This window comes from Camelus bactrianus, chromosome 1, assembly GCF_048773025.1.
Source record: "Camelus bactrianus isolate YW-2024 breed Bactrian camel chromosome 1, ASM4877302v1, whole genome shotgun sequence".
Taxonomy (NCBI): Eukaryota; Metazoa; Chordata; class Mammalia; order Artiodactyla; family Camelidae; genus Camelus; species Camelus bactrianus.
The window spans coordinates 5273789-5288708 of NC_133539.1; the positions used below are offsets into that span (position 1 = coordinate 5273789).

The following is a 14920-nucleotide window of genomic DNA, read 5'->3' on the forward strand; positions in this document are numbered from 1 at the left end:
TCCTTTGTTTTCATGCCCCCGAACCACGCATGGTGTTGTCACGTGGAAATGGCTGCCTGCCTTGCTGTGACCCCCCAGAAGCCCAGCCGCTGCATCATGCAGACGGAAGAGGAGGAAGAGGCAGCAACGTTTCTTTGTGTTCTGGGTTTCTCACCTTCATCACTGGACACAGCCAGCTGTCAGTCATTTAGGCTAAAATGTGGAAGAGCTATGTTGAAAAATAGAGTGTTATTTGCAGAAGGAGTGGCACATTAGGGTGTGTGTTGAGACTCAAGGCAGGTACATTTCAGTGGGAAGCGGTGGCTTGGGCCGTGCCGAGCTGCACCAGAGACGGCAGCCTTGGCCTTGGTGAAGCCCCTGCGGTGCCAGGGGCTGCTGGCTGGGACAGCAGGAGGGGAGGGAATGCCAGTGACAGGGGCCTGGGAGGGATGTCTTGCTTCATCATGGTCAATATTTGAGGAATGATGCTTTTGTTCATGTTGCCACGTACTTCAAGCCTTGGTCATAGTGCAGTTATTTGACCCTGTGAACTATCAGTTTTTATTTATCTGCTCAAAAGCAGTAAAATTGTGTACCTTTTTATTTTAGCTGTGTACCTTATGGGAAGCCACAGACAAACAAATCAGGACGCCTTAGGTTAACCAAGTTCCACCTATAAAACTATAAATAAGATATTTTCATGTATTCCTGGTGATAGAATCATTGCCAACAATGAAAGAACTTCCTCAAGCAAGAAAGTGCAGTGTCATGCTGTTAGTGAATAAAATTCTGGAATGAATCGAACCACTGGAGTTAATAAGTTAGAAAACCTCAAAAACTGAATAATCAGTTTTATTTACTTAAACAAAAGAAGGGTAGAGTTCACAGTGGACGTGGGCGTCTGTGGTGGACAGAGAGGTTAAAGTAATTCAGCCAGTCTTAAAACAGGGACACATCAAAGGTTTTGATCTTAGAAAAAAGATCATAAAAAGGATACATCATTAATCTCATTTATAGTGTCAGAAAATGGCGTCAGTGCTTAACGCCTAAATGATCCAGTCTCTAAAGGAAGCACTATAAATTTCACTGCCTCTGTGTTTTTAGTGATGATAATTGCCGTTCTGAAATTGGTCAGAGCTCCCCATCGGTGAGAGAAGTTGCTGTTCAATTACTTACACAGCCTGGTTCCTCCCCATGGGGCTCCTCCGAACAAGCAAGGGCGGAACCACGTTCTCACCGTCTTTGCACCGGAGCTGCCTCAAGAGGGCCTGAAAGCATTGGAGCCAAGCGTGGCTTTGTTGAGCATCCTCTGCAATCCCCCTCAGCTCCCACAAACAGAGCCATGTAATATAACCTCAGAACGCCCTTCCTCGGGTACAGATTTCCACATCTTTCCTCCTGGGAGGTTACCAATGGCTGAGGAGAGGCACGGCCTCTCTAGGGCTAACTGTGTACCCCTACAAAGACGAGAGGCCCTGGCCTCACCCTCCTGAACTGTCTGTGGGGCTGGCTTGCTGCTCTCTGAAGGGAAACACTTTCCCAGCTACGCTCCCACGTTGTCAGAAGCTGTTATCTTGGATATGGCGTGTTCAACCCTTCCCCCGGCTTCACCGCGAACAGAAAGGAGCAGAGCTTCTGGGATGGAGAGGCCGTGTGCCCAGCAAGGCCGCCAGACTCCATGTCTGAGGCAGAACTTCTCGGGACTCAAGTCAGAACTTCCCGTTGCCCATTAAAATAACAAAAACAAACGCAAGTGAAGAAGTAAAGACAACTGGGAATGTAATTTGGCACAGCCACTATGGGGAACATTATGGAGATTCCTTAAAAAACTAAAAACAGACTCACCGTATGATCCAGCAATCCCACTTCTGGCCATATATCTGGAAAAGACAAACTCTAGTTCGAAAAGACACATGCACTCCCGTGTTCACAGCAGCACTATGTACAATAGCCAAGACATGGAAGCAGCCTAGCGTGTTCTCTGCATTGGTGAGTCTGTTTCTGTTTTGTTATGTTCATTTGTTTGTTTTATTTTTTAGATTCCACATACAAGTAATAACATGCCATATCTGTCTTTCTCTGACTTATTTCCCGTAGCACAATACCCTTCAGGTCTATTCAGAAATTCTCCTCCAGGATCAGATTTCTCAGCTGTATGTGTATAACCCTGTGAAAATTCAATGGTAAGGTTAATGTGGAAAAGCCGTTTGGAAACTAAATATTCTCATTTCAGCCATCATATGAAAAAGGAAGTTTAACAAAAAAAGAAAGAAAGCAGCGCGCCGATCACTACGCGCCAGGCAAATCGTGGTGGGCAGCTTCTACAAAGCCCGCCAGTCAGCACCCGGTCCCACAGCCCGCAGACGCTGCGCCGCCCGGGGGAAGGCTGCCCGACAGGCACACCTGGCCAGCCTGCTTCCTGCTGACCCGGAACATACTGCTCCCATTAACTCAGCAAATGTTTCTGGGCACTGGCCTTGTGTAGCCTGTAAGGTCCACGGGGACGGGACTCAGGTCTGATTCCAGGGTCACTGTGTCACGCCCCCCCCCGCCCCCCAAGATGCATCTGCCCTGCACAACACAGTCCCTCGATAAATACTTGATTGACAGATTGTCAGGCACTAGGCTGGGGGTAAGGACACCAGCCACTGAAGGTCAGAGAGGGCAAGGAGCGGCCATTGTGCAAATGAGTGATCGCGTGCAGACCTAGGAGCACTTCTGACATAAAAAGCAGGGCGTGACTGATTCTGCCCGGCCCTGGGACGAGGGAAGGGCTGCTCAGGGGACCTTGCAGGGCAGGTGGAACGTCACAGGAAGTGGAGAAACATAAAAGGTGTTCCTGGCAGTCATGTAACAAGAGCAAAGGCCCACAGATACCCAAATGTACAGGGTGCGGTTTTCTACTGCGGCTGAAACAAACCCCCACAAACCTAGTGGTTTCGAATAACACAGATTTCTTTCCCTGCAGCTCTGGAGGGGAGAAGGCCAGTGGGCTCTGCTGGTTGGAGTCTCTCAAGGCAAAAATCAAGGTGTGGCCATGACTGAGCTCTAGGGGAGAATCCAGTCTCAGGCTCACTCAGGCTGTGGGCAGAATCGAGTGATAGGAATGAAGGCCTTGTTTGCTTGCTGGCTGGGGGCCAGGGACGTTCCCAGCTTCTGAAGGCTGCCTCCCTCCCCGGCTCGCGGCCCACCTCGTCTTCACAGCCAGCATCAGTCAGTCAGGCCTCCGTCCCTCTCTGAGCCTCTCCTGCCTCTTCTCTCAGCATCCCTCTGGCCTTTCTGCCTCCTCCTTCACGTTTAAGGGCCCGTGTGATTAGACTGCTCCCACCCTGAGGATCCAGAATAATCTCCCTACCGTAAGGTCTGTGGACTGAATTGTACCTGCAAAGCCCCTCTTGCCATGAAAGGTGGCGTATCGACTGGTGTGGGGGATGAGGGCGTGGGCATCTTTGGGGACCATGACTCTGCTGACCACACCCAGCATCCGCCCACAGGGGGACTGAGTATATGGAGTGGAAGGGGTGCAGGCCAAGGTCTGCACCTGGTACCATGTGGAGGCCTTTGAAAGGATTTCTAAGGAAATTTTTTATTATTATTGAAGTATAGACAGTTTACAATGTGGTGTCAGTTTCTGGTGCACAGCTTCATGTTTCAGTCATGCATGTACAGACATATATTCCTTCTCATATGCCTTTTCCTTATAGGTTCCTACCAGGTGTTGAATATAGTTCCCTGTGCTGTACAGAAGACACTTGTTCATTTGTTTTAGATATAGTAGTGTCTGCAAATCTCGAACTCCCAATTTATCCCTTCCCACCCGCTTCCCCTGGTAACTGTAAGTTTGTTTTCTATGTCTGTGAGTCTGTTTCTGTTTTGTAAATAAGTTCATTTGTGTCTTTTTGTTTTTTTAAGATTCCACACATAAGTTATATCATATGGTATTTTTCTTTCTCTTTCTGGCTGACTTCACTTAGTATGACGATCTCCAGGGCCATCCATGTTGCTGCAAATGACATCTTTTACTAAGGAAACTTTTTTTAACATGTGATCTTGCAGCCTTTGAGAAAGCACTGAAAGACTTAAATCAAGGGAGTGGTGGACCTTTGAATTTTTCAAGTAAAACATGGTGGAAGGATGGATTAGATGTATCTTTGGCCTTGTGTGCACGGGAGCCTAACTAGTGGGCCGGCCGGAGAGGTCTAGCTCCCCTGATCTTGGTCCAAAGGGGAAGTCATCTCAGTATACTCATCTGCTAGGGCTGCCATACAGAGTACTACAGAATGGTGGCTTAACAACAGGTCTTCATTTTCTGATGGAACTGGAGGTTAGAAGTCCATGATCAAGGTGCCAGCAGGGTCAGTTCCTGGAGAGGCCTCTCTTCCTAGCTTGTAGCCAGGCCACCTTCTTGCTAAGTCCTCACGTGGCCTTTTCTCGTGGATGCTTGGAGAGAGCGCTCTCTGGTTTCTCTTCCTCTCCTGATAAGGACATCAATCCCATTAGATTAGGGCCCCACCCTTATGGACTCATTTAACCTTTATTACCTCCTGGTGGGCCCAAATACAGTCACATTGCGGGGTAGGGCTTCAACATAAGAATGGGCGGGGGGCATAATTCAGACCATAACACGCAGGTTTCTGAGCTGAGGGTTCCGACAGTATGAAGCCCAAAGGTCATCTGAACTCTTCCTACTCCGAGGGTTTCTGACCAAGGTTAACATCAGCATATCAAGAGGAAAGAGTGGAAGGTCCTATTCAATTTCTTTCATGTTTATTTCTTACCTTCCTTTTGATCTAGTCTTCTTTTCCTGATGTGGCAATTTTATGGCTTGAATCTTAAGGGAAAAGTTGAACGTAACTTTTATTGAGAACTAATGTGTGCTGGACACTGGGCTTCAAACATACAGAAAGAAAATCTCCCCACTTCACAGCAGCACTTGTCAAGTACTTATCAAAATAGACGTTATGTTTCATCTCAAGTGGCTTCGACCAGCTGAAGGGACCTGGGGGTCAGAACCCACTGGACTTAATTGAAGACACTTCCCTGAACAAGGAACAATGGGACTTCTTTTGACCAACTGTGTACAGACCTAACATCTCATCCTATCCAGAAGACAAGATTCAGTGCTTCATTAGCGTGATTTTCATGAACTTCCCCTTTCTGGAATTTAAAACTCCCTGAATTTTCCCCTCAAGCAGCTACTTGTATTGGCCAGGGTTTTCTAGAGAAACAGGACCAGTAGGATGTGAACAGAAAAAGAAAGAGACAGAGATTTTAAGGAATTGGTTCATGCAATTGTGAAGGCTGGAAATCCAAAATCTGCAAGGTAGGCTGGCAGTCCACTAACTGATTAGACGAAGCCCACCCACGTATTGAGGGAAATCTGCTTTACTCACAGCCTTCTGATTTAAATGTTAATCACGTCTAAAAACATTCACATTACAGTTGAGTTTTGAGAGTTCTTTATACATGTGTACATCTATGTATATGTGTATAATTTGCTAGTATTTTTACTTTATATACATTAGTCCTTTGTCAGATGTGTGGTTTGAAAATATTTTCTCTCTGTCTGTAGTTTTATCCTCTTAATGGGGTCTTTCAAGGAGCAAAAGTTTTGCATTTCAGTGAAGTCCAGTCTGTCAGCCTTTCCTTTTATGGATTCTGCTTTTGATGCAAAGTCTAAGAACCCTTTGCCTAGTCCTAGATCCCAAAGCTTTTCTTCTGTATTTCTTTCTTAAATTTTTTGTAGTTTTACATTTACATTCAGGATCCATTTGGACTTAATTTTTGTACAAAGTGTGAGACTTATGTCAAGGCTTACTTTTGTGCTTAATTTATGCTTAATTTCCTATGAATGTCCAATTGTTCCAGAACCGTTTCCTGAAAAGTCTGCCTTTCCTCACTGAATTGCTCCACTTTTGTCAAAAACCAGTTGAGCCTACTTACGCAGGTCTATTTCTAGATTTCTCTTCTGTTTTATTGATCTGTGGGTCCATCCCTCTGCCAGTACCACACTGTTTTGATTACTGTGGCTATATAATAAATCTTGAAATCAAGTAGACTGTCTCTTCCCATTTTATTCTTTTTCAGAATTGTCATAGCTATTCTAGTTCTTTTGCCTTTTTATATAAATTTTAGAATAATCTATTTTTCCTTTATATGTACTTTTAGCTTTGTTTAGTTTTTTAAGGTGGAAGCTTAAAATGTTGATATAAGAGCTCTTTCTTCCTATCAAAAGCACTTAGTACTAGACTATTTCATTCCAGAAAAATCCCTTCTATGCAGAGCTTTGGCTGAATTCCACCAATTTTGATGAGCCATATTTTCCTTTTCACTCAGTTCAAAATACACTCTAATTTCCCTTGTCACGTCAGTAACTTCAAGTAATTACTTGCAATTCCCAAGTATTTGGGGGTTTTCTAGGTAACTTTCTGCTATTGATTTCTAGTATAATTCGATTATGATTAGAGAATACACTTCCAATGGTTTTAATTCTTTTAAACGTGCTCATGTTTGTTCTGTGACCCAAAATATGGTCTATCGTGGTCAGTGTTCTGTGTGCATTTGCAATCAATGTATATGTGCGTGGAGTGTTCTATAAATGTCACTTATGTCAAATTGGTTCATAGTGCTATTCAGAACCTCTGTGTCCTTGCTGAGTCATTTGTTCTCTCAACTGCTGAGAAAGGAGTATTGAAGTGCCCAAGTGTATGGATTTAACTACTTCTACTTTTAATTCTGTCCAGTTTTGCTTCATGTATTTTCAAGTTTAAGTGTATACGTATTGGGATTGTTATTCTTCTTGGTGATTGGCCATTATCAATGCAAAATGTCAGTAAGTTTCTTTGCTCTGCAGTCTACTTTGTGTGATATTAATAAAGCCACTCTGCATTTCTATTGATTCGGATTTTCATGATATATCTTTTACATCTCTTTAACCTAACTATGTCATTATATTTAACAATTGGTTTCTTGCAGTCATCATACAGTTAGGTTTTGTTTTATTAGCCAATCTGACAATCTCTGACTTTTAATTGATTTTTTAGATCATTTACATCTCACATAATTATTAATATGGCTAAGTGCCATTTTATTGACTATTTTTATCCTTTTGTTTATTGATCCAATTTTCCTCCTTTCAGTCTTCTCTTGGATTATTCCAGTGGTTTTTCATTTCCATTTTACTTATCTGTAGGCTTTTGGGCTATATTTTATATGCATAGTATGTTTTAGTGATTTCTCTAGGTATTATAATATAAATTTATATATATATGTATATAAAGATTTCACAGTCTACCTAGAGTTAATATTTTACTGCTTTAAGTAAAATGTATATTATTTATAACCGTACAGTTATAAATGGTCTATATTATAAACTTACTTTATTTTGTAGTTGTCATATGGATTATCTCTTCAATCTTACTCAGTATAATCAATCTTATTACCTTGTATTTCAATAGCAATGCATATTTTTAAATACCTAAGAAGAGAAGAAAAGTCTACTGCATTTACCCAGATATTTACCTTTTTTATTACCCTTCCTTTGCTCCTGTTCTAAGTATCCCTCTGGTATCATTTTCCCTTGGCCTGAAGAACTTCCTTTAGCAATTCTTCTAGAGCAGGTCTGATGATGACAAACTCTCTCAGTTTCCAGTCATTTGAGAATATCTTCTGTTTGCCATCAATCTTGAAGAATGTTTTCACTGGGTGTAGGAATCTAACCACCCTGAATGTGCCTGAGCTCATCTGATCTCCAGAGCTAAGCAGGGTTGGGCCTGGGTAGTACTTGGATGGGGGGAAGGTCTGAGTTGACAGTTCTTTTCTTTCAACACGTTAAAGATGTTATTCCACTGTCTTCTGGCCTCCAAGGTTTCAAATAAGAAATCTAAAGTCATTTGAACAGTTACTCCCCTATATGTAAATTTTCATTGTTCTGTGTCTGCTTTAAATTTTTTTTTCTTTTTCTTTGGTTCTTAGCAATTTTGTTATTCCATGTCTGGATATGTTTTTTGTTCATTTTATCCTATTTGAAGTTTGCTGAGTGTTTTGAGTCTATTCAGTTATGTCTTACCAAATTTGATGAGTTTTTGGCCACTATTTATATCCTTCTTCAAGTTCCCTCACTCTTTTTTTATGTCATCTTTATTGAGTTCATCAGTAATTTTTTTTTAATTTCAGATAGTCACATTTTTCAGTTCTGAACTTTTCAGATTACTTTTTATACTTTCTATTTCTCTGACGAGAATTTCTAACTTCTCATTCATTTCAAGATTGTTTACCTTTACTTCATGGAGTATGATTACAACAGCTGCTTTCACATCTTTGCCAGTAATTCCAACATTTGGGTCATCGTGGGGCTGGCATCTGTTGATTGCGTTTTCCCTTGAGAATTGGTCACATTTTCCTGGTTCTTTATATGTTAAGTAAACATGCATTACTTCCCAGACAGTTTGAATATTATGTGGAGACTCTGGGTTATGTTAAAATCTTCTGGAGAAGATTGACGTTGTTGTTGTTGTTGTTGTTGTTGTTGTTGTTGTTGTTGTTGTTGCTGCTGCTGCTATCATTTTAGCAGTCAATCAGCCTGGTTAATTTCAGACTACAAGTTTTGTCTCACAACCTATGGCAATGGTCTCAATGTTGGTTCAGTTTTCAAAGTCAGAATTATCTCTACATTCTCCAGCTTCCAGTGAACCCTTTCCTGGTTTTTTTGTTCAAAAAAAAAATACATTTCTATAAGAGTTTTAGATGCCTGCATTGCTGTCATGCAGTTCTATGCAACTGGAGTTCTATTAGGGCAAAGCAGTGAGAGAAAGGAGAGAGAAAAAATAACTTTCTGGAACACAGGAGCCCCTTTCTCCAACTTTTCCTGTCTGCCAGGAAGATGGGGTTTCTTCCACAGTGTTAGCTACCAGCGTTACCTTCAGACAGCTCTACACTAGGACCACCACGTGGGACATGGTCAAAGGGGAAACCATATGGGGAGGTCTCTGCAACCACACTGTCAGGTTTACAGAGGCCTCTTTTCCCAGCACTCTGGCCAGGAAAAAAAGGGGGGGGGGCTTTTCTTCAAGTTTTTGCTGCCGACACTCAGTGCACGGTTCCACACCTAGGACAACCCACAGGCCAGAGCTGAATGGTGAAGAGATAAAAGAAAAACAAAAAAACAGTGGGGATGGTATAATGCAAAGTGGTAGAGCACATGCTTAGTTAGCACGTGCGAGGTCCTGGGCTCACCCCCCAGTCCCTCCTCTAAAAAAATGTAAATAAATAAACCCCATTACTCCCCCCCAGCACACACACAAACTAAAAAAACTAAACAGAACAGAAAATTCACCCCATGTGGGTCACTTCTTCAAGCTTTGACCCCTCTGCTGAACCCGCTGGCTGGTTTCACTTTCCAGAGGCGTTAGGTAACTGCTTTGCCTTTTGTCAGGAGTTCACCGCTGCAATCTGCGGTGGAGAAAAGCTTACCCCATGGTCCAGCCCCAGAAGGTGGTGTCAGGCCATTTTAGATGAAGCAGGTACAGATTCTTCCTTAGTAAGGGTTAATATTAATATTACTTCTTAATTACTGTCATGTTAGCTTCCGTCGTATTCATTTTAAATGCTGTCTTTTCACTCTTCCTGAGGATGCCAAGACAACGACTGTTTCTTGTTCTGTGACCAATCTCTTCTAACATGTCATTTTAATATTATTCTCCCAAATTCAGACCAATTTTAGAATCGTGAAGCTGTTAAGATGTCTCTGACACCTAAAATATCTTTGGGGTTTCCTGGACAGCCTCTAAGTAAACATAAATATTGGCTCCTTCACTTTATAAAACAAGAAATAACAAAAATAATTGAGTTTGTTTGGTGTTCTCCAGACTTTAATTAATTCAAAACTATCATGAGAGCTCTTTCGTTTATCAAACCTGGTGTATAAGAAAAACCTAACGAATTAAAAGAGAAATTTAATTTTCCTGAGCTTAATTTTATAGGATTAATTTGTTGCTAATTAAGCTATGTCAGTGATTACATAATTTTCAGGCTGAGAAGGATAGTCATGTTCATGTAGAAAAGCTGACATGTTAACCGCCTACCCACTGCTTTTTTTTTTTTTTTTAAGAAAGATTTTGTTTCTACATTTAAGTACCTTTCAGTTAAGGACAATTATAACACATTTTATATTTTAAGATAAAGTGCTGGGAATCTGTCAATACCCTTGCTGTCTATAATAATGTTCCTACTTTAAGGTAATTACTGACAATATTCTTATAAATTTATATACATTATGCCTTAAAGAAAACAATTTTCTTTCATTCTGATATTATTATTATAACTCCAAATAGATAAGACTTACATCTAACTTGTTCACTATTGTTTAGTTATGAAGTTTCTATTTCCAACTTTTCTGACCATCCTAAATCTATGACAGACCAAAACCAAGATGACAGAGGAGATTTGAAAGTGTGACCATTTGCCTTCCTTTTATGTGGTCACCCCATCGACTCAGGAAGTGGGCCCAAGAGGAGAAATTATAAAGAATCCAACCTACTTACAGCCTCGCTTGTCTAGGAGTTATCAAAACTGACTGTTATTTCCTACCCCATGAACGATGGGTCTTCTTTTGACCCACTCTACCTAGAGGGCAGCTCTCAGTGCCTAATCACCCAACCACCTGAACGCCTCCTTTCTGGCAGCTAAAAAACCCTCACTTTTCCCACCTGCAAATAATAAACTCTGTTTTTGGTGGTTTATTTGTTTAGGTATTTATTTATTCTCTAATTTGTACATTTTCCCATTTAACTCTCATAAAAACTGTAGACAAGAGAAACTGTCACCCTCATTCGGATCTGACTTACAAACATCCCACATTCCCGGAGTCTCTCCAGCTTTTGCGCAGGGGTCCCGTTCATCTGTTCACGGGTCTTGGCCTGGACCTTGGCCAACTGGCTAGTACATGAAGTGGCCAGCAGGGACAGCAGCAGCCAACAGCTCGGCCAGCACCTCCCAGGAGGTGAGTCCCAGCCCCTCAGCCCAGCTGCCTGGTTGCGTTTATTGGCAAGAAAGGTCAGGAAGACTGACCTGTCATCTTTCAGATTCTGCTGCTTTACAGAGAGCACAAATGCTCATTGGGCAGGACACTGAGACCCCAGGCATAAACTTGGACTGAGCTGGCAAAGCCTCTGGAACCCATTTTCCCTCAAATCTCATCTCCCCCTGGACGGCCCTCAGGTCTGAGGGCCAGAAGCTCTATTCTGCTTCAAGTGTGTTCAGCCAATCGCTTCTCTCAGACACAGACCCAGGCTGCCCAGCGGCCAAGCCTACTTATCCTTCCAGCTCAGACTCGAGCCCCTGTCCTTGGAGACAACCCTAAGCTGTGTCCCTGGCAGGGCTAGAAGCCACCCTGAGCTTTCTGTCCCCCACACTGTCAGGGACACCATCTGCCTCGTCCCTGGACTGACTTCACAGCAGACCAGATTGCCTCCAGCAAAAAAAGAGTTACAGAAAGGCAAAACTCCTTTGATAAAGTACAGGAAATATGGAACAAGTAACCATTTAGATAAAGATTTGTCAAGTAAAGAAAGGAAGTTAAATAGAAATATGTACAATAAAATGAGAGAGCCTTATGCCAGGAATCTAAGGCAAGGCCCTTCCGTGTACCAGCTCCTAACCTTGGGCAAGCCACTGTGATGGTGTCAGACCTCAGGGCTGTCTGTGGACTCAATCAGAACGGGGCCTGGCCCACAGTGGCCTTCAGCAAGTGCTAGGTGAGCAAGTGAGCCAGTGAATGAATGAATGAGTGTAGGATGGGCTGAGATCCAGAGCAAAAAGTATTAAAAAAAAAAAAAAAAAAGGTAAAATTTTATTGAAATGTTTTATTGCTAGCTAACATCATACGAAGATTAACCATGGCGTGTAGAGTTAAAACCCAAAGTGTTGCCGGTGGATGTAACAGGTGTTCCAGGTTCTTGACCCATCCCAGAAAGAATTCAGGGGCAAGACATAGTGATCAAAAAAAGTAAAGTGAGGATTTATTAAGGGATGGACAGTACACGCTCAAGGGGAGAGTGGGCAGGCTCAGGTAAGTGGCCGCCCTGTGTTTCTTTGGCAAGTTAGTTACATATGGTATAAAAATGAATGGGTGGAATATTCACTGGGGAGGGGAGGTTTTGGGGTCACATTCCCAGATTATCATCCCAACTCCACCTTCCCAAAGGGAGGAGGGATTTCTGTCCTTATTTAGTCTCAATTGGAAGTGTCATGACAACGGTGCATGATGGGTAATTCTAATCCGCAAGGCTAATTTTATTGAAATGCGGGCATAATGAGCAAAAGGTTACATTCGGACACTGGGAATTCCTACCTTTTCTCACCTTTCTTTATCGATCTCCAGGCCATTCATCATCCCAAAAGTGGTGACCACTTATCAGCCCAAAGGCTCCCGCTCTTCTTTCTCTGCCCAGGGACCCCAGGTGCTTACATGATGTATGGTTTCCTGCATTTGGCTTGTGCCCCTCCTTTCTGCCCAATTCCTGCCATTTGGTCTGTGTCCCCCTTTCTCTGCTCATATCTAGCTGTCTGCCCGCTCTGACAAAAGGAGCATGTGTCTTTCTGGCAGGAAGGCAGTGAGGTCTCCACACCTGAGAGCAGGGTCAACGTGAGGGTGGAAGGCACCCCTTGAGGTGAAGGTGCTGAGGTCTTCCAGGGTCTTACGTGGAAAGCCAAGTTCAAGGATTCCCACATAGTAGGTAAGAGAAATGTTTGCTTTTTTTTTTTTTAAATAAAACAAATATCCTCTGTTCCCCCCACCTGATGGCATCTGTTGCCTGAGAAGATAAACACTGTTGAAAGGGCCTCATAAATGTTAAATGATTCTGCACCTTCTGTTTCATGGCAGCTTTTATGCATATTTGAACAACAGAAGACAGGGAGGAGCAAAACTCTTTATCCAGGGTGGTCGCTATTTCCTCTTGTAAATGTTCAGATGCCACCTGTTTCCCAGGAACTGACTTTAAGTTCAACAGCACAGAGACTCTCTGTTTTTCCCCTCGTCTGGACCCCGTCACTGCCCACGACTGCGGCTTCTCACAGGTGCCCAGTAGGAGCTCTGAGAAATACTCTGGGATGTGACTGGTCTGGAGCTGAAGCGTCCACTTGTCATTGAAATGCTGGATTAATTTTCTGACTATCTTTTCATCTCTCCTGTGTCTCCCTCCCTTTATATATTGTCCCACTCTTTCCAGCCAGAAGACCTTCTTTGGAAGACCACAGATTGAGTGATTCCATTGGCTTTCCTCTACCTAGGGCACGAGAACATCTTCCTCACCGAGGTCTTACACTTCTCAGTCACCTGACCTTCTCCTTACAGGTCCCTGCCAAAGAGTTTTATTCCATTTATACAGAGCACCTCCCCTCATCCTTCGTACATTATTTCATAAAGCTGAGCTCAAAGACCGTCCTGTGCAGCCTTCTGTCTTCTCTAGGTGCCTTTCCCTTTAGTATTACTCGTGAGTTCTAATTCATCATTTTATTTTTTCAAAGTTTCTATTCCTTATAGGTAAATATCCCTTTTCAGAGTCTGGAGTTAGATTGCTGAATGTTAACATTTCTTTAAAATAAAGAGAAGGAAAAAATCCAGGAAGGAGGGAAAGTTGTATACTAGCAAGAGATCAAGTCGAGGGGATGCCAAGAAAATAAGTTGAGAAGTTTGTGGCCACGAAGAGCGAGCATATTCAGAATTTCTAATACAAGCACATCAAAAGCAGGAAGCCACTTCTATTTTCATTGGAATGTAAAAGGGGTATTTGGGAATGAAAGCAAAACGGCACAGGGTTTTTCCCACACTTGCACTAAAAACATCAAAAGTACACACGCTCGCTGTGGAATAATCCAAAGATTCTGGAGCTGCGCCAAGTTCCCCAAATGCCATGATCGCTACCCAGAGACAACCACGGTGAACAATTCTGTATGTATCTTCTTAAGATGTGAGGATTTCTTTGAGACAGTCTTTACTGAATCTGAAGGGTCAAATGAGCTTTTATGGCAGAAGTATCAGAAGCCTCAGACGTAGTCATGTTTGGCAAACAGGATGTTCTCAATCAAAATTTACAAAAATCATTTTTAATGAGTTATTCGGTCTTCTGGGCAGCTATCCAAGCTGAAATTCTGAAGAAGTTGCTCAGAATGTTGCTGTCGAACCCACCCTTCCTGAAGGACAGATGCTGGTGGGTGAGCCCCCAGCCAAATACACCTACTGAGGGGTTTGCATATTTTCCTGTTTTAAAGGATACCCCATTCATAATACATAAATAAAATGAGACTATACAAATGTATGTATCTGCAAATATACATACGTATGTATACATATATACATAGACATCCCTCTTTCTTGCCATCACACGTACCTTGAACACGAGGTTTCCTAAATAGCTCTGAGTCTGTTAGTCACCCCGTTTTATTGTTCTTGGGCTGCCATAACAGAGTAGCCCAGACTGGGCAGCTTAACTAGCAGAAACGCGTTGTCTCATCTTTCTGGAGACTACGATCTGAAATCAGGGTGTTGGCAGGGTTGATTCCCTGTGAGGGCTGCGAGGAAAAGATCTGGTCCAGCCTCTCTCCTTGGCTTGTCTATGGCTCTTTTCATGGTCACGGGATGTCTCCCCATCAGCAAGTCTGTCTCCGAATTTCCCCTTTTTATAAGGACTCGTCATATTGAATGAAGGGCTGCCATAATGACCTCATTTTAACTTGGTAAAAACCTGTCTCCAAAACAGCCTCTCTCTGAGGTACTAGGGGGTCGGGACTCCAGTCTATGAATTGGGGTTACATAATTCAACCTATAACACACCCCCACCTCCAGCTTCCACCCCAAAAGTCATTTTAATCTGGAAGAAGCAGGTCTTCAGCATCAAAAGACAAAATCAGAGAAGAACCAAGGCTCCAAAGATTACGCTCA

At 42.8% G+C, this 14920-nt stretch overlaps 1 long non-coding RNA gene across 1 annotated transcript; it reads left to right on the top strand.

The window, feature by feature from the left end:
- Window positions 1-858: 858 nt before the first annotated feature.
- Window positions 859-6877, top strand: LOC141575029 (uncharacterized). The gene is made up of 2 exons (XR_012502252.1): window positions 859-1968; window positions 2077-6877. It is a non-coding gene; the product is annotated as an uncharacterized LOC141575029 (long non-coding RNA).
- Window positions 6878-14920: the final 8043 nt, after the last annotated feature.